The 22,843-nt window shown below is 40.5% G+C and overlaps 1 long non-coding RNA gene across 1 annotated transcript in view; it reads right to left on the minus strand.

The window, feature by feature from the left end:
- The window catches only part of LOC136166119 (uncharacterized), a 99,325-nt gene extending 76,753 nt beyond the window's left edge, over window positions 1-22,572 (minus strand). The window contains exons 1-2 of the long non-coding RNA XR_010662853.1: window positions 22,443-22,572; window positions 419-502 (exon numbers count right to left, since the gene is read on the minus strand). This is a non-coding gene — a long non-coding RNA (uncharacterized lncRNA). The remainder of the gene's footprint in view (window positions 1-418; window positions 503-22,442) is intronic.
- Window positions 22,573-22,843: the final 271 nt, after the last annotated feature.

Genomic DNA, 22,843 nt, shown 5'->3' on the forward strand with positions numbered 1-22,843 from the left:
TACAAACATTGATATAGCTACAGATTTAATTTGTATGTCCAATTCCTTTAAAAAGTGTTGCCTGAGTAAAGTTTTACACCACATTTGTAAACTAAGTTTTTGTGAGTTTCATTTGTCCTAATAAAATGTAACAGGGATTAAGAGCAGTGATACGGCGCCCATTTCTACTGCTGAAGCAAATGGGACTTGGCAGAGCTGAGTGTCTTGCTCATGCTCACCCCATACACACAGAGCCCAGTCTCAAACTCTGGTTTTCTGCCTCACATGAACTGTTCTATCCACAATGCGGTCCCTTTCGTGTGGCCTTTTCTACATAATTAGAAATACTCAAATGTGCTTCCTCACTTACCTAGGAAATTTTCTTAATTGCTACCTTTGCCTATTATTTTAGCAGGAAATTATTTTTTAGAAAACTCACATGTGGCTTTTGATTTTATGGCGCCCTTTTCCTGGAGGTTCAAACAACGAACGTATGTTCGAAGAGTAAATTCTTCCAACAGTCCTGTGTGGGGGGAAGCAGAAGTGATGAGCCTTCTGTGATGTAAATCAACATTCTCACTGTTAAAAAATAGATGCACTCATTCATAAGTGTCACCAAGCACTCCAAATTGAATAGGAAGGAATATCTGAGTGGAGCTGATAACAGCCAAGCCTGGAGAGGAAGCAAGACAGCCCATTACCAGCTATTGAAAAGCTCCATGAAAAAAAAAATGACATACAGCAGGAAATTCCTGACCAGTAGTGTAATCTCTTACATAAATGTGTTGGCAGATAAATGGATTTTTATGATTTTCGCTTACGCCCACTGCTCATTGCCCCTTTAGATATGTCACCTTGTAACTCTATTGTAACTTCACTCTAGCTCTGTTTAATGGTCTGATTCAATAAATTGTAGGTTTGTCTTAATCCCCTCAAAATATTCTTGGCCCTTTGCCCAAAAGTGGGGGAAGGCGTAACTAAAATACCACAAGAAACTTGATGTAAGCTAATTCTAGGAAAAGTATATGGAGGATAAAGTACAGTAAGACCCTAATTTATTATTATAGTATGGAAAATAGGCAGTGGAAATTTTAGTGTACTGACTAAGGCCATACCAATAGAACTATGGAACTAAAAGAGCAAAAAGTAAATGAAATAAATATATGTTAAAATCCTTGCATATGTTAAATACTAGCCTAAATGTTTTACTTACATTTTCTCATTTCATTTTTATAACAGCACTGCAAAATGACTATTACGCTTATTCCACAGAAGCATCATAGAAATTTCAAGAAGATGAAGTTACATAATCCATACCCTCCCACCTCCGGGGCAGACCTAGATTTAGTAATTCCTGGCACTGCCACTTGCTGCCTACGCAACCTTGGGCCAAGTGTGAGCTTAACTTTCCTCACTTGTAAAATGAGAATGAAAATACCTACCTCACCACCTCACAAGGTTACGGTGAAGACATTGAATATACGGCAAAACTAAACACGTTGGCGATTACTACCATTAACACAAATAGCTTAACTGATAAGAGAAAGTGTAGGGAATCGATTTGCAAATTGTGTTCTCGGACACTTTGTTTTTCGAATGCTTGATGACGCAATACTGATCTGTGTTTTCCAACCTAGGTCTTTCTGGTTGAGCATCAGTGAATCATTTCCTTCATATTCAGATGAAAGATAAGCCTGGTTAGGTCAGGTTCCGCCCTGCTTTATCTTAACAATCCGTACATCGCAGGTAAGCAAACAATTAGGATTGTTAAGAATTTCACTCCTAGGAGACCAAGATTCTCTCTCTGCAGATATTTCCAGCACAAAAACGGGAACTGTAGGGTCACTGACCTACTGACACCGAGTCTACAATGACAAGTTCTATGCCAGTAAAGTGAGAGGCCAGGGGAGTGATTCCAGTATTTTCTGTTTTTCATGGCAACTAAATTCAGTTTGCAAATGAAATCTCATGTGGCTCTACAACATAAACGACAGATAATAAAAGCAATATCTTACCAAAATATTTTATTGGTCCAAATCTGTTACATACATTTATTATAAAATTAATAAATGAAAATGGCGAGTTTTAAGGAACACAGAAAATTTTGAAATTGGGGATTATTCATGATAGTGATACAAATCTTAACACTCAGTGCTCCAAAATTTCATTTTGTTTTGTTTACACAAAATTGAGATGCCTGATTCACAAGTAATCGCAGATGAGAGCAGTTTTTGTTAGTTGGCTGTTGGTTTGTTTCATTTTTGTGCTGACTGTAGATTTGGATGTTTTGTTTTGTGTTCATACCTAACAGTTAATACTGCTTTTCTATTAAGCAATTAACCAGAACACTTTATTTGAAAATATGCACAGGTATAATTTACTAGCCATACAACGTAAGATCACCATAATTAATATTGCTCTGAAGGTATATGTAGATAAAATAATTGTTTAAGTGGAAAGCTCAAGAGAATCAGCTGAAAAACTATTACAAACAATGAAGACTTAAGTATGGTGAAAAACATATTATGGAAAAATCAAGTCTTCAAACAAACAACAGTCAGAAGATACAATAGAGGAAATCACTCTATTTACTGAAAAAAAGTTTAAAATTCTTCAAGATAAACTCAATAGTTATTTTTTTAAAGATTCAAACAATTGGAAAGGCATATCATGTTTTTGGTTTCAGCATCTTAATATGTCAATTCCCTCAGAAGGTAATTTTTGAATACTAGGCATCCCACTCCCAAAATTGCTGTTAGGATTTTTTTCAGAATAGGCAAGCTGATTTTAAAGTTTCTGTATAAAACTAAATAAGCAATAAGAACCAGTAAAAAGGATCTAGGGGAAAAAAATTTTTTTTAAGGAATGAGAAAGGGTTGATCATACCAGTTATTAAAACTGATGGAAGAGAAGAAAGAAATGGAAGGAGGGAGAAATGTAAACATAGAATTGTCTGGAACTGCATTGAACATCTCAGAAGACATTAGCTATATTGCTTGGTTCTGTGAAACAGAATCAGATGCCTTTTGTATCAGTTTTACATTTTTTTATCACTACATACATGCATGTATGAGCCATTCAAAAACTTTAAAATAACTTTAATATATAGATATAAGTTGAATAAATGAAGACTGTAATAATCTATAAAGTTAAGGGAAGCATATATCAATTGCATTTAAACACCTACAATCCATTACATGTATTAGATTTACACCATAAACTGTGATTAGTTATACTTCTTAACAGAAAATAGTTTATAATGTGGTATATTATGAAAGTCTTCCCTGGTGGCTCAGCGGTAAAAAATCTGCCTGCAATGCAGGAGATACGGGTTCGAGCACTGGATTAGGGAGATTCCTTGGAGAAGGAAATGGCAACCCACTCCAGTATTCTTGCCTGAAAAACCCAATCCAGGAGGTTGCAAAGAGTTGTGCGTGACTTAGCGACTAAACAAGAACAGTATTTTGAAAACTTCATCCTAGAATCTAGGACACTCAAATATTCCAAAACCATACAACAATAAGCCGTAATCCTCAGCATAGGTATTTCTTAAATAGGAAAGAAATTAAAAGTAAGAAAGGAACAAGTTTTCATAGTTGCTGCTTTGGAAATAGGTTAAAATACAGTTTTCAATACAAATATATTACTTTCCCCCTCCTTTCTACGTCACCAGTATAAAAATGTCTTTTTATAAATTTAATGGAATAAATGAGCAATTATTAAATAAATACTTTTAAATCTTAAATTTCAGCAGAATTCCAATGATACTAGGAGACATATAATCTCAAACCCTTAACATTAACTCTGGTACATAGAGGCACTCCTGAAATATTTGTTGAATAAACACTACTAGAAATATGGCTTCCCTCGTGGCTCAGACAGTAAAGAATCCAGAGTTTGGTGTTTGATCCCTGAGTGGTGTCAGGAAGATCCCCATGAGAAGGGAAAACCTACCCACACCAGTATTCTTGCCTGGAGAATTCCATGGACAGAGAAGCTTGGCCAGCTACAGTCCATGCTATCTTTTAGAATCCTAATGTCATTGAGTGGATTTTAAAACTATGGTAATTGGCATTTTTTAAAGGTAATGGATATCTTTTAAACTCATTTTGAAAAGTCAAAATCATAGGAATTCAGGTCACAAGTAACCAGAAAAGAATGTCCTTATTTTCAATAAATATTGCAAAAGTATTCTAATCATTCTCCAAAAGTCACTTGGTCATGAGAGCACCACAAAATGTATTATTACAAAAAAATACATTGTTCTTTGCAGCATTATAATAGTAACAGCAAAAGTCTGAAAACAATCTAAGTATTTATCAATAGAGAACTGGTTTTGAACAAACTCTGGTATATTTCTGTAATGGAACACTATGTAACTATTTAAAAGAATAAAATAGATCTCTATATGCTGGTGTGGGACAACCAGGATATCCTATTACACAGAGCTTTTAAAAATAGCTTTTCCCAGGAGGAGCAGGGAAGCCTACTTTACATGGGCTCTCAAGTCAATGAGTAAGGCTGAAAAGTTCCTCAAAGACCCTCCTTAAGAGCAACGCCAGTTTGGAAGCTTACAAAACCTCTCGCTCAATCCTGCACAGAGCTGGTGTTTCCTATGGCATTGAAAGGCATTGCTAGTTCTTCAGCTGCATATCAGATGAAGCTAACTATCATTTACAGGTCATGTTGTGTAATAGATACAGTCCTAAAAGTCAGCCTCTCTTGAATATCACAGCAAAAGTGAAGGACAAAAGCAAAAGTCAAAAGTGGGACTACATCAAACTGATAAGTTCCTGCATAGCAAAAGAAGAAAGTGAAAGAAAGTGAAGTTGCTCAATCGTGTCTGACTCTTTGCTGCCCGGTGGACTGTAGCCTACCAGGCTCCTCTATCCATAGAATTTTCCAAGCAAGAGTACTGGGGTGGGTTGCCATTTCCTTCTCCAGGGGATCTCCCCAACCCAGGGATCAAACCTGGGTCTCCCACATTGCGGACAGACACTTTACTATCTGAGCCACCTGGGAAGCCCTGGTGGGCAAAAGAAACAACCAGCAAAATGAAAAGGCAACTTACAGAATGGGAAAAAAGTATTTGCAAACCATCTGATAAAGGTTAATATCCAAAATATGTAAGGAACTCATACAACTCAATAGCAAAAATCGAACAATCCTACTGAAAGATAGCCAGAAGACTTGAACAGACATTTTCCTCAAGACAGCCTACTAATGGCTAACAGGTGAAAAGATGCGGATTGCTTTTTTGGAGCTGTTTATTTGTAACTCTCCCTTTCTCTTTGTATTTTAAATTCCTATGATAGGAATTTGAAATTGGTGTTGATGTTTGACTGTGCTTCTGAATAACTTATTTTTACTCTCTGATTGCATTAGATTTGGAGTGTTAGATCTACCAAAATTAAAATATCAAACTAGACTTGGGGAATATTCAGAAAAAAAAAAAAGTCAAACTTTCTTCAGTCATAAAAGACAAGGCGATCTTGCAACATGCAGTAATGTGGATGAAACCTGAGGGCATTGCACTAAATGAATTAAGCAAATCCCCAAAGGGACAAATAGTGGATGATTTCACTTCTATGCGATATCTAAAATAGTCAGACTCAGATTAGAATGGAAGTTCCAGGGCATGGTGGAAGGGTAAAGGAGGAGTTGCTAATCACCAGGTATAGAGTTTCACGATGTACATGCATGATGACTAAGTCCTGGACATTTGCTTTATAATACTGTGCCTAGAGTTAACAATACTATATTGCCCACTTTAAAATCTGTTAAGAGGGCAGATCTCATGTTAAGTTTCCTCACCACAGTAAAATAAGAAGCCAGCCTCATTCTGGGTGCAGGGCTGTGCATATGCTGAAAGTGAGTTCAGTTGAAGGAACAGGGGTTGCTGTGTCCATCTCCTGCTCAGTCATTGAGTGGAATGGCAGGTGAGATCACCAGCACAGATTTCTTCTGCTTTAATTTCTTTTATTTTGGTGGTGGTGGTGTTGTTTTTGTTGTTGTTTTTGCCAAGTACATGTAGGGAACTCTATTTTTCACTTCAGATATATAGAGTAGATTTAAGTTATATTCACTTATGGTACACTTCCTCTACAAAATTCTCCCACTTGTGTAAAATAAATAAAAGGACATAGATGTGTGCTTAGCTGTTCAGTCATGTCCAACTCTTTGTGACCCTATGGACTGTAGCCCAACAGGTTTCTCTGTCCATGGAATTTTACAGGCAAGAATAGTGGAAGGGGTTGCCATTCCCTTCTCCAAGGGATATTCTGACCTAGGGAGAGACCCTCATCTCTTGCCACTGTGCTACCTGGGAAGCTCTTCACATAGCCACATACATACTTACCTGTACACACACTATCTGAAGGGACACTCAAGAAACTGGGAATACAGGTTACTTTTGCCAGGAAGAACTGGGTACTTGAAGAACTGGAGTCAGAAGGACACTTTTCACTCTGTCATATTTTTGTGTTGTTCAAATGTTTTATCTTATATCACATTCCTTTAAAAATACAAGTGAAAACACTGTTTAAAAATATACAAAACATCTAATGGTTTAAGATTTATTCATAGCTGTAAACTGAAGACTGATTAACCTCCTGCTAATAATGACTTCCTCTTCCTCTTCCCCAGTTCTTAACTTTTGGAGCTCATAGAATCTTTAAAAGTTTGATAAAACTGAAAACCTCTCTCAATGGAAAACAGATACATACATATACATAAACCCATGAAATCTCTGAATCTTCAGTTTAAAGCTGTTACACTACATCAACACCTATCTGTAAGATTCTTGCCACGAAATGTTTAACCTGAATCTCTTCATGAAGATATAATCAGATAAATTCAACATAAGGAATATTCTCCAATAGAATCAGCCTAAATTCTTCAAAAATTCAATATCATAGAACACAGCAAAGCAAAATATAAATCCAAAGAAAATAAGATGCACAACAACTAAATACAATGTGTGAACTTTGATCAAATCATGATTTGGGGAAGAAAAGAAATCTATAAAAGATATTTGGGACAACTAGAGAAATTTGAATATGGATTCTATATTAGATGCCATTATGGGATTATTATTTATTTTAAGGGTGTGATCATGCCTATTAAACAACCAAGGGGTGAATACTGCCTGCAACTTATTTTATAGTTCAAAGCTATTGCACCCAGTGCAAACGAATATAACTAAATGTTAGCCACTGTTAAAAGTTAGTGCCTATAGTAAAGGGTATTTTTTTCACACTATTTTTCTAACTTTTCTGTCAGTCTGAAAGTTTTCGATAGAACAAGTTCCCTTCACTCTCCCATAACTGTGGCAGAGCACCATCACCAGACCTCCCCCTTCTTCCTACTCACCCACTGGGCTTTCCACCTCTAGCTGTCTTGCCAAAATGCATTGTCAATATAAGAAATCTAGCACTTGATCCATTTCTTCCACAAATATTATGAAGCATAGGCAGCTTCTCACCCTCAGCCCAGGCTGCCTTTGCCTTTGTCTCTCTTGGCTAAGCCATGAGGAACTGTGCTGTTATCGTCTTTATAACCCCAGTATTACAAACGCAGTAGGAGGAAGCAATAAACATTTACTGAGCTGAGACTCCGGGCCAGTGTCCCTGATCTTTAGTACCTTAGCAAAGTAGGTAACAGATGTCACAGGAGGATGAAACAAATGCTGAAACCAAACCCCCAAAATCACACTCTAGGGCCGCCTCTCCCACGAGTACAGATCAAAAGAGTCTGGCTCACAGTAGCTTTGTGCACGTTACCAAGAGTATGGGAGCGCAAGGCATGCCCCAAGTAGAATACAGTTAAGGCTTTTGCACTGCCATCTGTGCCTGCTGCTGGCTTTACCCGACTTCAACCTGTTAGCTTTTTATTCTCCAATACTGCACTGACAGCATTTTCTGTAACGAGGGAGCCACAGAGACCGTCACTGGCAACATAAGCACCATCCTATTTTAGAGTAAATAAAACTATTTCAAGCAAATTGGAAACTAAGTGACAGAAAGTGTCACAGATGGAAGACACGGAACAGGAGGGGAAGGCTGCAGTTGCTCATCGTCCCTGAGGTCCGTGATGGAGTCGATTCTGAAATGCTGGCCGTGCATCCAAGCTGCCTATCGCCATGCGTCTGCAGAACGAGCCAACTGAACTGCATTCGAATTTGGGAATAAGATGTTCCTGCACTCTCCATTACAACCGAAATCAAATCTATCCACTGCAATCAGTATTGCCCCTTAAAAAAAAAATGTTTCCTTTTAACTTTACTCATCGCCCATTATTTTTCCTCCTCTCTTTTCCTGCACCTTCCTTTCTCTTCAGAGAAGTCTCTAGAAAGAAAACATCCTCAGTCTGGGAGATCAGAGAATCTGATTTACTATCTCCAACTCCCTGCTAATACTGGAACCCTTGACCTGACTAAAGGAAGAAAAATAGTGACACATGTTTTCACTGCCTAAGTAGTTTCAATTCCCACCTCTTTCTGATTTGGAATCTAATCTTCCCTGGTGGCTCAGACAATAAAGCATCTGCCTGCAATGCGGGAGACCCAGGTTCAATCCCTGGCTGGGGAAGATCCCCTGGAGAAAGAAATGGCAACCCACTCCAATATTCTTGCCTGGAAAATCCCATGGACAGAGAAGCCTGGTAGACTACAGTCCATGGGATCACAAAGAGTTGGACACGACTGAGCAGCTTCACTTTCACTTTCTCTCTCAGTCTTGATTAAGCTTTAAAAATAAAGAAAGAAATGGAGATGTTTGCAGGCAGAGTAAAGGCAAAGCACACTGGCCCAAGACAGGGATTAGGAACCGGGTGAAATAATATGTTCCCTATCCTATTCTTTTTCTCACCGTCAGATCCTTCTTCATCTTTCTGCCCTCTCCCTTTTTTTTCCCTTCCCTTTGACCCTCTCCACATTCTGTGCCAGTGTCAATTAATGGCTGCCAAAGCCAAAGAGCCTGACTTACTGAAACTATTTCTGTCTTGTGGAACCAAGGCTATGAATTCCCTTCTCCTTTTCACTCCTTTGTCAGCAAGAAGGTTGAGCCCAAATTAGTCTGTAGCAATCCACTAGCTCTACATACTCTGATGCTTACTGGGTAGTTCTCTGTTCCAGGTACAAGCAAAGAGGAGGAAGCCTCATCCTGCCTGCAAGAAGCCTCTGCTCCAACAGAGGAAAGCAAGCCCGACAACAACTAAATCTAGGGCAAAGGAGAATCACCGAAGGACAATGATTAAATTCCAATGAGTTCGCCAATCCCCACCAGGTGATTATACCATAGAAATTTTTTTTCTACAAACACTTAAATAAACAAGAGTACAAAATAAAGATTTATTGGATGCCACATACAAAAAATCCTCAACCTCAAAAAGCATCTCTCCTCCCAAATTTTTGCAAGGGGTGGGGTGTTGCAGGTGTTGCACAGGAAAAATGCTTATTCTTTAGCACTGCTACTGCTGCTATGTCACTTCAGTTGTGTCTGACTCTGTGCGACCCCAGAGATGGCAGCTCACCAGGCTCCCCCGTCCCTGGGATTCTCCAGGCAAGAACACTGGAGTGGGTTGCCATTTCCTTCTCCAATGCATGAAAGTGAAAAGTGAAAGTGAAGTCATTCAGTCATGTCCGACTCTTAGCGACCCTATGGGCTATAGCCTACCAGGCTCCTCTGTCCATGGGATTTTCCAGGCAAGAGTACTAGAGTGGGTCGCCATTGCCTTCTCCAATTCTTTAGCACAAAGGGAACTAAATAGAAGACCAGAGTAACTTCTTATAAGGTTATGTTTCCACCTCTTAGTCAGGAAGAGCAACACATACCAGCATGTATCTGATGATCTCAGTGGCTCAGTATCCTTGTCCTGGGTTGGAGATAGCATGAGGATTTTTCTAGTCTCAACTACTTTCCATATACCACTGGTAATTATGATTTTTGGACAATCTAAGCCATATCAAAGTGAGGACTATTGAAAGAACTTTAAGAATATTACAAATCTCATCAATAACACCTTCATTCAGACTCAATTTGGCATGGCTATTGGTCCTGAGAGTTCCAGGAAGGTAATTTTAAGAAGAGCACTGTTGTGCCTTTCCCAAAAGATGCTACACTTAAAGCTGTATAAATTGTCTAGGGTCTCCCAGGTCATGAGAAGGGAGAAATATCTGACTGGTAGGTGATCCCCTTTCCCTTCTTTTAGTTATCTAAGGAATGAAGCGAGTTCAGAGAAAGGGGAACTGGGTTAATGAACTAAAGAAACATTTGTCTATAGTTGGCAACCCTGATCCATGGGAAGGGCAACACCATTAGGAGAAGGCAGGAACCCAGCAGAAAAAAGAGTGCCAATTAGAGGCAGTCATCTGAGGTCTCTGAGGCCCCGACTATAAATAACTTCTTTCTCCCATGTCCCTGTCACCTCTTCCCAAAATGAGAGTTAGATTCCCAGTCAAAAGTTAAGCCTCAGTCCCATGACTTCCTCTCTCTAACCTAACCTCGACTTTCCTAATGCAATATGGTGGTGGACTGTCAATCAGAAGGAAATCCGGAGTCAGGCGCCTCCCTCTTGGATTCCTGCCTTCCATTTCCCAGCTTCCTGGGTCTCTGAGCCTGTCACTTCTTCATCTGAAAAATGGAACACTGATGATGATGATGATAACTAGCAACCATAAAAGAGGCCCTGTGCTAAGTACTTTCACATTATTCTTCATTTAATCTTCAGGGGGAAAAACTCAGGGCAGTATTAATTACTGTTAGAAGTAATAATACTTCTTCCTTTAGCGATGAAAAATTGCATTTCTGAGAAGAGTTAGTTAACTTATCCAAGGGCTAACCTCCTTGCCTATGGTTATAAGTGGAAGTGTTAGTCACTCATTCGTGTCTGACTCTTTGTGACCCCATGGACTGCAGCCCGCCAGGTTCCTCTATCCATGGGATTCTCCAAGCAAGAATACTGGAGTGGGTTGCCATGCCCTTCTCCAGGGGATATTCCTGACCCAGGGATCAAACCTGGGCCTCCTGCATTGGAGGCAAATTTTATACCATCTGAGCCACCAGGGAAGTCTATGGTTATAATACCTGCCTAAACAGGATACTGAAAGGGTTAACATTGGTGTATAGGCCTACCAGTGAACACTATAGTCATTATTTTTGGTGCTATTGCCTTCTGTGGTGATGCTATCCCCTCTCTCCAGATGCTGGGAGCTCTGAGGTCCATTAGGCACAAATCATGAGCCCATACACCCACAAGTCTAAACCAAGGTCTTGGGGACAATTTTGAGCACCAGATAACAAAATTTATAGACCTTTTAGATGTTTCGTTGTTGAAATATACCTGTTAAATGTAAAATAAAAATTAAGAAGAAAACAGAGAAATAAAAACTTTTAGAGCTAATAAATCAGTTCAGTAAGCTTGCAGGATACAAGATCAAAACACTAAAATCAGTTGTATTTCTGTAAAGTAGCAATGAACAACCAGGAAATAAGATAAACAAAATGCAAATAGATGAATAGATTTTCGTTAACAGAATAAAAAAGTTTTATTTATATGGTTCCTACTTCCACATTGCAACTAACCTTTAACAAACTATCACTTCCCTAGTTTTGAAATGTCAAAGAAAAATATTTCTATCCCTAAAGGCTATTAATACTCCAACCTTTTCAAGTACAATATATATATATACATATATACTTTTTGAGTATGAATTAGATTATGAAGAGGCAAGGAAATGAAATTCAGTACTAGTATTTCAACTCTACCTAAAAGGGTCCCCCAGAGCTTATGTTTTCTAAGAGTTCAGAATGACAAAATGCAAGGTATATTGTCCTTATGTGTTCCACTTAGATTTCCTAAATTAAAATTATCCTATGCCAACTTTCAGCTATCCAAACTGTACTTTAGCTCCATTCTTATCTTTTAATTCACTTTTGACTGTCATGAAATAACCACGATAAACGTTTAAACCTCTGACATGCCAAGATGCCCATCAGATTAAATGCAGCAAGCATTTAGCACACACATGGAGAATTCCCTAAGTGAAATAGAATTATTACTGCATGTCATCACTTCCTTCCTATTGCCAGCTAATATCCCCATGTCTGAAAGTGTATCTTCAAGCTACACATCTATTTATAATAGTGTGCTCACTGTCTTCCTTTCTCTGGTACATTGTCTGTGACCTTGACCATTTGAAGGCTGACAAAATAGGGCCATCAACATATGTTTATGAAACTCTAGACAACTTGTGAGAGATTCTGCAGTTATTAAAAGCAATAAAGAGTGACAAGGATAGTTCTAGACTATAATACTGCCTGCCGAGAGAAAAATGTCACCCTTCCCAGAAAGGACCTAGAGGCATAATTAGGAGGTAGAAAAGACAGCTAACGAGAAGCTGGGGCAAAATACAGAAGCAATGGAAAGTGCCTTCTCTCCAACTTGCCTAATTGACATCCCTCAGGCCACATCCAAAGAGTCCAGGTAACAGTGAGGACTCCATGTCCAAAATAAGCAGCATGAAAGAATGCCCAGCCTAGTAGCCCTCCTGAAGAGGTGCCAGCAGGAGTTTCTGGGGGGAAATGTGGCTTTTCCTAAGAGCATCAATATGAAAACTAAAATAATGAATCCACCAGGACACCTACAAAGAACATTAAAAGAATTTAAGCTTCATAGTCCCTGAATGTCCATACCCATAAACACAAATCCATACCCCCTACAGTGCTATAAACAAGTCTTGCCTGAAGGTCTCCTTCCTATTCACATGTTTCTTCATAAAATCTGGTAGGGGGACTTCCCTGGTGGTCCAGTGGTTAAGAATTCGCCTTCCATTGCAAGGGGCGCGAGTTCAATCCCTGATCAGGGAGCTAAGATTCCACATACCTGTGGCCAAAAAAACAAAAGCAATATTGTAGTAAATTCAATAAAGACTTAAAAAAAAAATTTGGTAGGATCTCGTTCCCTTTATCCTAGCCTTTGTCCTTGTCATTCCTGTCTGTCAGGAACAGAAGGTAAAGAAATACACAAATATATGATATCACTCATATATGGAAGTTAATTTTTCAAATGAATACAAATGAACTTACTGACAAAACATAAACAGACAGATTTTGAAAACAAATTTATGGTTGCCAAATGGGAAACTTGGGAAGCAGGGGTAAATTAGGAGCTTGGGATTAACATACGCACACTATATATATAAGATAGAGAACCGACAAGGACCTATCAGAGCACAGGAAACCCTACCCAGTATTCTGTAATAAACCACAAGGGTAAAGAATCTGAAAAAGAATGAATATATGCCTATGTTTAACTGAATTACTTTGCTGTACCTCTGAAACTAACACAATATTGTAAATCAACTATACTCAGTAGAAGTTAAAGAAAGAAAGACCCAAATAAACTGGGCTTCAGATGTTTTCTCAATTAATTGGCCCCTGAATGCTGACTTTCCTAGGATCAAAGTAAAGGTGTCCCTGGCAACACAGCATTAAGTCCATGTGGTACCTTAGAGACCTCTCTGTAAAACGTGGGGTGTTCATATAACCCCAACTATCCTTCCAGCACAAACATTTTATGATTCTGAGATGCATGGTGGTGCATGAGAAGAGTCTCTGCAGCTGCCCCACGCAACCTTTCTCCTGATCCTTCTCCTTCTAGTGGAGTGGAACCTCCCTCACCCCCCATCCCCATCCCCAAAGGCCAGGGGCAGGGAGGTGGATGCCACTCTCTCACCTCACTGTTAGCAGTGGCTACAAAGATGGAGCAGCCTTTTCCCAAGTGACTATCTTCACCTCACAGAAAAATTTTACCTTCTTCACTTTAATTGTCAGCGTCATTCACCTGCCAGCACCATCACCCGTCCCCGCTCCGCCACCTCTCAGAAGCATGACCTCTCGGTCTCCTCACCTATAAGAGGAGGGTAGTAATGGTATCCGTTGCTATTGTGAGGACTAAATGGGTTAAAACAGGGGAGGCACTTAGCCCCTAGCACAGAGTATGCACCAGGTAATAGCTATCATTTGTATTGTTATTACTGCTAGTAGCAGCGGTGGTAAGAGTAGCTTTCTCTGTCACCAACTCAAGGATTCCAACACTGTTATCTTTCCCTCCCTTATATTTGGCTTAGGGTGAATAGTTCAGATCCCCACTTTAAGCGTCTGTACTCTCAGGACAAAGCCAGTGCTCTGGGGACTTTACCGGAAGGTTTTCATTTTCTCTTGACAGGAGGCATTGTGTATTGAATGTGTCCTTGCCACCTCTACGATATTAATAACTATCAAATGGGACAAGGGAATCATAAACATGTCAGTGACTTGATTCCACACGTTTACATCACGATCCAGAGTCTGTGTTTTGAATCACACCCCAGTGAATAGATTGAATCAGGGTGATAGCAGCAAATGGCAGAAAAATAAAAGTCTAAAATTGTTCCCAAACCCAAGCCTCTTCTCTCAGAATGAGGTCTGGACCTGTGGCAAGTAGAAGCCAGATCACTGCTGCTACTTCTACCCACAGTATCTAGCAATACTCAAAGGCTGTGGTTTTTAAATTATATTTTAACTAAGGTTTGAAAAAAAATAATAGATCCAATCATTTATTTTATTTTTTTTGCCAATTCAATATTTGAAAGCTTTATAAGCTCTAAAATAAATAATATATAAAATAATATAAATTAATATATAAATAATATATAAATATAAAATAATATATAAAATAAAATAATGATACATTCCAATCATTGAAGGTTTTCTTTTACAGGATCCTATCATTTCAACACATGCCATGAACTAATTTATCCTTGTTCATCTTAAATCTAGAGGGACATCCTGTCACCAGCCAAGGTAGATGTGGTGAGAATCACTGCCAGAGACTGATTTACTTAACGTTGTACCATTCTTCATGGTATGGGGGGAGATGTGTTGAGAAATGGGTGGCTAAAAAATATAATTTTCTCAAAAATTAACTGTACCTTAGTGTAGATGGAATAGAATAATCAGAAGTCAAAGTGTCACTGGTGGTAGATTGATCCAGAGGCAACTCTGTTCTTGGCCCATCATTCCCCCCAGAAAGGTCCAGACAACTCGCTCTGTGTATGGTTAGGGGGGTTCAGGTCCTACCACTGACTCAGATCAGCACCCCCAAAAGGCAGAAGACTGTTCAGGGGCTGTAACCCATCGTGTACAACATTCCAAGTGTGATGAGGATTGAGGGTGACATCTCTAGCCTAGCAAACTCGTTCCTGGTACTAACTCCGGGAGCAGATCTCAGTATCTTTTATAGGAGCCCCGTCTGGCCACACCACTGGTGGTCTGTGAGTAACTCCCTCTTGCCAATCTTCCATATATCCTCTCTCTCTCCTTCTGCTCCTGTCTTTCTGGAAGTTCCCGTCTCTGGTCTCCTGGCCATTCCCGTGTGTTCTCAGTCTCATGATCTACTCCGCATGAGTCTGCTGTGAGACGGGGAAGATTCAGACTTCTGTGGGTGGAGGCGGTGAGGGAAGGTCCCTGACAGTGATCTGCTCTCTGCCTAAGGCAAGGTTACACTGCAAGGGTTAATCTCCTGCTAGGACAATTTTTTCCCTACCTTCTTCAGCTACAACAGTGTAATCCTTCTTTCTAGCTTTCAGTTGTATTTTCTAAATGTGCCTTCACTACCACACTACCCTACATAAAGCAACTGCCCCAACACTCAATTCCATTAAGTAGATTTATTTTATTGTTGGCGGTTAATATTAGGTAAAATCTATTTGGGAGCTTCCCAGGTGGAGCTAGTGGTGTAGAATCTGCCTGCCAATATAGGAGACTTCAGAGACATGGGTTCAATCACTGGGTTGGGAAGATTCCCCTGGAGGAGGGCGTGGCAACTCATCCCAGTATTCTTGCCTGGAGAATCCCATGGACAGAGGAGCCTGGCAGGCTACAGTCCAAAGGGTCGCAAGCAGGCAGTCACAACTGAAGCGACTGGGCACATACACATGAATGCAAAATTTACTTGAACTCTCTTACATATAAATTACCTCCCTCCCCATCTTCCCCCTCCCCTCAACCCCCCCAATGTAAGCTCCGTGGGAACACAGGCAACACCTCTCTCAGGATTATTCACTGCTTCATGCCCAATTCCTATCAAGGAGCCTGGCATAAGGTAGTGAGTTTCAGATCCGCATTTCCTATTGTTGGTTCGTTTTTATCATGTGGGCAGGTCGAGTACAACTTGGAAAAAAACTGAATTCAGGAGAGATGTTCCCAGAAAACCTCCTCTTTCTTCTTTCTACCATCCTCCCCAGCTGGAGAATTCAGTCTTCCAGGAATTAACCCTCTCCTCCTTTCTCCAGCTCCCACATTCCTGTCTTCTTGCATGTTTTCCTCCTTCTTCCCCTCCGTGCATCTCACTGCCACGACCCCCTTGCTGCATCTGATTGGTTCCCAACTGCGCCAGTTCTCCTTCCTCAATCATCCCTCCTCCCCACGTGTAGGAGTTACTGCGGATGTGAAGCCTGTTCCTTCCCAGTACAGTGAGCAGCTGTCATCTTGGGGCATCACACCACTGTGTCTATTAATTCACTCAGTGCTTTTTAGGTTCTTTTAGGGTCTCACATCTTCTCCAGAGTTTGATCAAAGTCATGAGTCCAAGAACATCCATATGGTCTCACACTGATGTAAAATATCAGGGCTCTGTATTTTACTACAATATGCACTCTGATTATTTTGTTACAACTATTTATGGGGGACACACCAGTCTCCCTCACTAGAATGTAAGCAGTTTAGGGCAAGTTTGTATGTTTTATCTTTTTTCTTTAACCTTGCTGTGTGTAGTACTATGCTTAGTATGGACTAGCTACTAAAAACTGTCTGTCTACAGACTGTCTACAGTGCTATTTAGGTGTAAGGTTAACACAGTGTCAGACACTAAATATCAGTCATGTAAGTAACACCTTCACAATTTTTGGCATCTCTGTTACAACCTGTCCTATTGTTTACTTACTCACCTTTTGGGGTAGATTGTTTACAAAATGATTGCCAAAGATTCCTTCCACCCCTGAACACAAGTGCCACTAACCTCCCCTCAAATATGCAAATCTATTTCTCCTCCCTTTGAACCTAGACTTATCCTGTGGCTTGCTTAAACCTATAAAATGGAGCAGGAGGAATGCAGTGTGACTTCTAGAGCTAGACTTTAAGAGATTTTGCAGCTTTTTTCCCCCACTCTCTTGGGATCCAGGCACAGTATAAGAAAGCCCAGCCAGACTACAGAATGATGAGAGACCACACAGAAGGCGGCTGAGCCAACTGCAGTCACTCTAGGTGGGCTACCAGACTCATGTGTAAAGCCATCTTAGACCTTCTAGTCCCAGTCGAACTCTCAAGTCACAGGAATGATCCCAGGAGACAGCAAGTGAAAAAGAACTGCCCAGCTGAGCCCAATCAATTCACAGTCCTAATAAGTCATTGCTTTTTAAGCAACTGTGTTTTGGAATAGTTTGTTAACACAGCAATAAATAACAGATACACCACTTTTCTTTAAATCAGTTCTTTTTTGAAAACTTTTTTGTTAAAAGAAAATTTTGTCACTTCTATAAATAGAAAATTAGTTTCTTCTCATAAGACTAAACATGATGAAAGAGATACAAAACAATATTACTCACTTCTACCAGATACTGCAGCCTACAGAAGCCTTTGTATTAGTTCCCCAAAAAGATCTCCAAATGTCAGAGAGGTATTAAAGATACACCAGAAGTAAACTGGAACTCTCTTTTTGGTATAAGCCAGGTTGAAAGAAAACATGGTGAAAATAACTTGCTCATTTTGAAATGCAATATTATGTAGGGCTCTATCACCAAAAATCATTTTTGTGCTGCTATAGATAATAAATAATAGTTCAGGGACTAAACATCTACAGCAAAAATTATAGAGGAAGTTACTCTAATGACTGACACTTGGAAAATGCTGTATTAACCTAACACCTATACATTGAGATAGGCCATAGACAGCTCACATTTTAGTGCTTTCTGTACAACAATTCTGGCTTTCTTCGTGGCTCAACGGTAAAGAATCTGCCTGCCAATGCAGGAGATGCAGGTTCACTCCCTGGGTCAGGAAGATACCCTGGAGAAGGAACTGGCAACCCACTCTAGTATGGTTGCCTGAGAAATCCCACAGACAGAGGAACCTAGTGGGCTGTAGTCCATGGGATCTCGATGAGTCAGACATAACTTAGCAACGAAACAGCAACAAATACACTATTCAATGCTAACAAGAAAGGGGTTTGACTAATAGATAAAACATAATCATGTCCTAGAAATGCTTATGTTCTAGTAGAGAAGACAGTAATGTAAATAGTTATAAGACACTAACCATGGTAAATATAACCAGATTCAATTTAAACTCCAAAGCCCATGGACTCAGACTCCAAATCCCTGACACTGTGTGTAAGAGTTTGAGGGTAGATAGCTATTTCCAAGCCTGTAACTTTCATCAGCTTCTCAAAGGAGTCCAGTGGGATATATTTCATAATGTAGGAAACACTGGTTAAGATAATGCATAGTGGTGAGTTCGTTTCCATTGTTTCTACCTCAAGACTCTTCCAGATTGTGTGGACACTCACTTTTAGTCTGTAATTCTGAAATCCAAACTCTGACCTTCTCTTTTCTCCCTGTGACTTTTTTCCTTTCTCACTTAGCTATGTAAAAGTTCTCTTAAATTCCTTGAGGACCAGACTTGCCTCATCACTCCTACAATGTCAACTCTTTGAAGCCAGAGATACATCCTGTAACTTCTTTCCTTCTATTATCAATAAACATCTTTAAATGAAGAACAAACCTCTTAGAACTCCTTTAGAAGGTTTTTCTCTGCCATCCAGAACTGATTTTGAAACATGTTTTCTATTGCTCAGACTGACGTCCGAATCGGTATTTAATCTGAAATTTGTGCCTAATGAAATGTTTGGGGTGGAGGGAAGCATCAAGTTCTTCCTGCAATATGTTCTATGTGTATATTCATCAATGTCTGCCTGGACAGGCATCTTCTGTCCGTGCCTACTTAGGTCAATGTTGAATATTTTAAACTGTGTGGGGTTTATTGACATACTGCATAAAGCAGCCTCGCAATGCCCTTCACACACGGGGTCTCGGGGCCTCTCCTGGGCATGAAAGTACTGCTGTTGATATTTATGCTTTCCTCACTCCTTCTTCTTTAATATTATTCTTCCAACATAGTGATTTTGTTTCTCTCTGGAACAAAAATTCAGTGAAAAACAGACACCACTGAAATGTTAGTACTTTCATCAGACTTAAAAAAGAAAAAAAAAAAAAAACTTTCTTTAGCCATGCTTAGAGTGAGTGAGCTAAAGTTTCCTCTGTTCAAAGTTCTTGAAGGTTTGACATTTAAATTTCTTCTAAAATAGTTTTTGCATGAAAAACCAAGAAAGGGAGGACTGTGGTTTGTACCTTGGCATGGAATTTTATACAAGTGGGACAGAAACAGAACATTGGTGTTGAAGCTGTCTGCAGGACTTGCTGGCACTGATCTGGGCGGCAGTGGCCCAGGGTCCAAACAAGCACATCATTCATATGACTAATTCCAGCTTTTGCCTCGTCCTCCGCCTCCACCCCCACCCCCACCAAACGATCAACATATATGGAACTCTTAGCAAAGCCGTCATCTCATTCCACCAAAATGATGGATTCTCCCCGTACCCATGCCTGAGCTCCTCCACAAAGAACGGAACCTTTGGGGCAATGAGCAGCCAAGCAAAGTGAGCACCCATGCAGAACCTTCTATGAGGGCAGAGGACTAAACATCTTTCATTCTGACACGTTTTCCTGGGGTATGCTTCTGAACCATAGGAGGAGTGAACGAAAGTTGCTCAGTTGGTCCGACTCTTTGTGACCCCATGGACTATAGAGTCCATGGAATTCTCTAGGCCAGAATACTGGAGTGGGTAGCCATTCACTTCTCCAGAGGATCTTCCCAACCCAGGGATTGAACCCAGGTCTCTGGCATTGCAGGAGGATTCCTTACCAGCTGAGCCAAAATATCTTATTTACATACATAATCATATAGGCATATATATATATATATATATATATATATACACACACGCACACATATACACAAACACTCTACAATTTACCATTTTTTTCTAAACACTTGTTAACCTAAACTTTCCTTTTTAAGGACTTATCCAGTGTCATCTAAATACACTCCTTATTACATGTGTCTTATTCCAGTACCTGAAATGCCCTTTTCATTCATCTATAGCTCTGAACCTTGTTAATAACACCTCATTACAATTAGGAGTTTGAACGGATTAGCCATGACATGACGCCATCCTTTACAGAGACTGAACACATGTGTGTATTAATATGTGTAATAGAAAACACCTGCTGCTTGGAATGTACAGTTCATCTGATACAAAGTAGCAAATTTTGAGTAGTGCATCCCTGTGGGTACTGCTTAGTCATGTCTGACTCTTTGTGACTCCCATGGACTGGAGCCTGCCAGACTCCTCTGTCCATGGAATTTTCTAGGCAAGAATGCTGGAGTGGGCTGCCATTTCCTTCTCCAGGGGATCTTCCTGACCCAGGGATCAAACCCGCGTCTTTTGCTCCTCCTGAATTGGCAGGCGGGTTCTTTACCAATTGAGCCATCAGAGAAGCCCTATTTTGAGGAGAACGCATCATAAATAAGATAATGCCAGAAGCACGCCAAAGTCCTACCTCCTGGGCCCCCCAAAATGATTGCAACGGCAGTCCTTGGAAGAGCAGGAGAGTTGTTTTAAGGCCAAATCCTCATACCTTGTCTCTGAGAGCTTCTTCCAGAAGAGAACCAAACAAATGTGGGTGTGTGTGTGTGTTTTCCTGAGTTGAGATAGAAAGTTCTAGAAGTAGATGTTTGGTAGTGCTTGCTGTGCCAACACAGAAGCTGAATAAAGCAGGGGGCATAAGAAGATGGTTACACCAGAGGTCCTGGAATGGTTCTTTCCAAGTTCAAAAGTCCGCTCTCCTTCTAGGAGCAATTGAACGAGCATTAAAAACCTGCTTCTCTCCAGATCTAAAACGCAAAAGGAAAAAGTGAAGCATCTACGGAAAAGTGGTGGAAGGCTGAGCAGGCAGGGAGGTGCCGCCCAAGTTCAGTCCCTCAGAGGCTATGGAGAGAGCGGGAGCCTCCGGAGTGCTCTGAGACTCCACTCAGCATCTGGGCATGTATCCCCATCTCCTGCAAATACTGGCGCCCCTTCCACATGGTTAAGAAACACCTCCGTGGTCTGCATGGACTTTGAACTTACACAATCACCCCTGGGGTGGGCCCCAGTGCAGACAAGAGCAGGAGAAAGATGTGGAATCTGAATCTTTGGAAGTAAAATCTCCATTCTCTGTCTCCTCCAACCTCTTCTGATGATGGTGTGGAAGAATCCAGAAACAGTCAAAGTGTCTGGGGCAGTTCTCTGCTCTACAATTTACTCACAGATGACCTTATGTCAGTAACTAAATTGGTCTGAACGCAAGTCTTTTCTTTTTCCATTATGGTTTATAACAGGATATTGAATATAGTTTCCTGTGCTATACGGTAGGACCTTGTTGTTTATCCATTCTATATATAATAGTTTGCATCTGTTATTTCCGTACTCCCAGTCCTTCCTTCCCCCATCCATGCTTCCCCTTGGCAACCACAAGTCTGCTCTCTACAAGTCTGCTCTCTATTTCTCTAAGTCTGTTTCTGCTTCATAGATTGGCTCCTCTGTGTCATATTTTAGGTTCCACATATAAGAGATATCATATGGTACTTGTCTTTTCTCTGTCTGACATACTTCCCTCAGTATGTAATTTCTAAACCCATCCATGTTACTGCAAATGGTATTATTTCTTTCCTTTTTATAGCTGAATAATATTTCACTGTATTTATGGACCACGTGCTCTTTATCCATTCATCTGTTGAGGAGCAGTTGGGTTGCTTCCATGTCTTGACGATCGTAAATACTACTGCTGTAAAATAGGGGTGCATGCATTTTTTCAAATTATAGTTTTATCTGTCTGGATAGAGGCCCAGAGGTGGGGTTGCTGGATCCCGTGTGAACCCAAGTCTTTTAAATTGCAAAATGGACAAAAGGGTAGTATTTCCTTAAACAAATTGCTGAGAATGAGCCCAGGCCAGGGAACAGCCCCTGGACTTGTGTGCCGAAGAAAGGAGGGGCAGAGAGGTGGACTTTCACAGACAGCACATGGGCACGTGGGACAGAGGCCCGCAAATGGCACCTCAGTCTGTCAAATACATCAACTTTCAGCCAGAGTCCAACTGAGCAACAATGAGTGGACGTCCGGGCCTCCCTCAGCACAGGGCCCTCTGCGCCCACAACCCTGCCTCACCCTTGTGGTCATAACTGACCGCTTCCTGTCTCTGCCGCTGTGCAATGGGGCCCAGTCCCTCTCACCTCCTCCAAGATAATGCTCCAAATCATATACTTACTCTTGCATCGCTGAGCTGTTATTCTCTGTTGAGTCATTCCCAGCACACAAATGTGCTGTCAGAATCTCTCCCACTTGATAAAATTGTAAAACGTTCCTGGTCCCATATCCTCTTCCAGCTACCACCCCATTTCTCTTCCTTTTAAGAGTAAAACTCCTCTAGAGAGTAGCCTTAGAGCCTGCCTCCTGTCCAACTCCTCCCATTCCTTCTGGAATCCATTCCAAGCTGCTCTCAGCCTCATTACTTCATCAACATAGTTCCTGTCAAAGTCACAGATGACCTCCACGTTGCTATACCCAGGGTCAGCTCCCAGCTCTCCCCACCCATCCCATTAGCTACACGCTGGAGGCCTGCTTCTTTCTGAAAACACTTGCTTCACTCAGCTTCTGGGACTTCATTCA

The sequence above is a fragment of the Muntiacus reevesi genome, chromosome 4 (genome assembly GCF_963930625.1).
Source record: "Muntiacus reevesi chromosome 4, mMunRee1.1, whole genome shotgun sequence".
Lineage (NCBI taxonomy): Eukaryota > Metazoa > Chordata > Mammalia > Artiodactyla > Cervidae > Muntiacus > Muntiacus reevesi.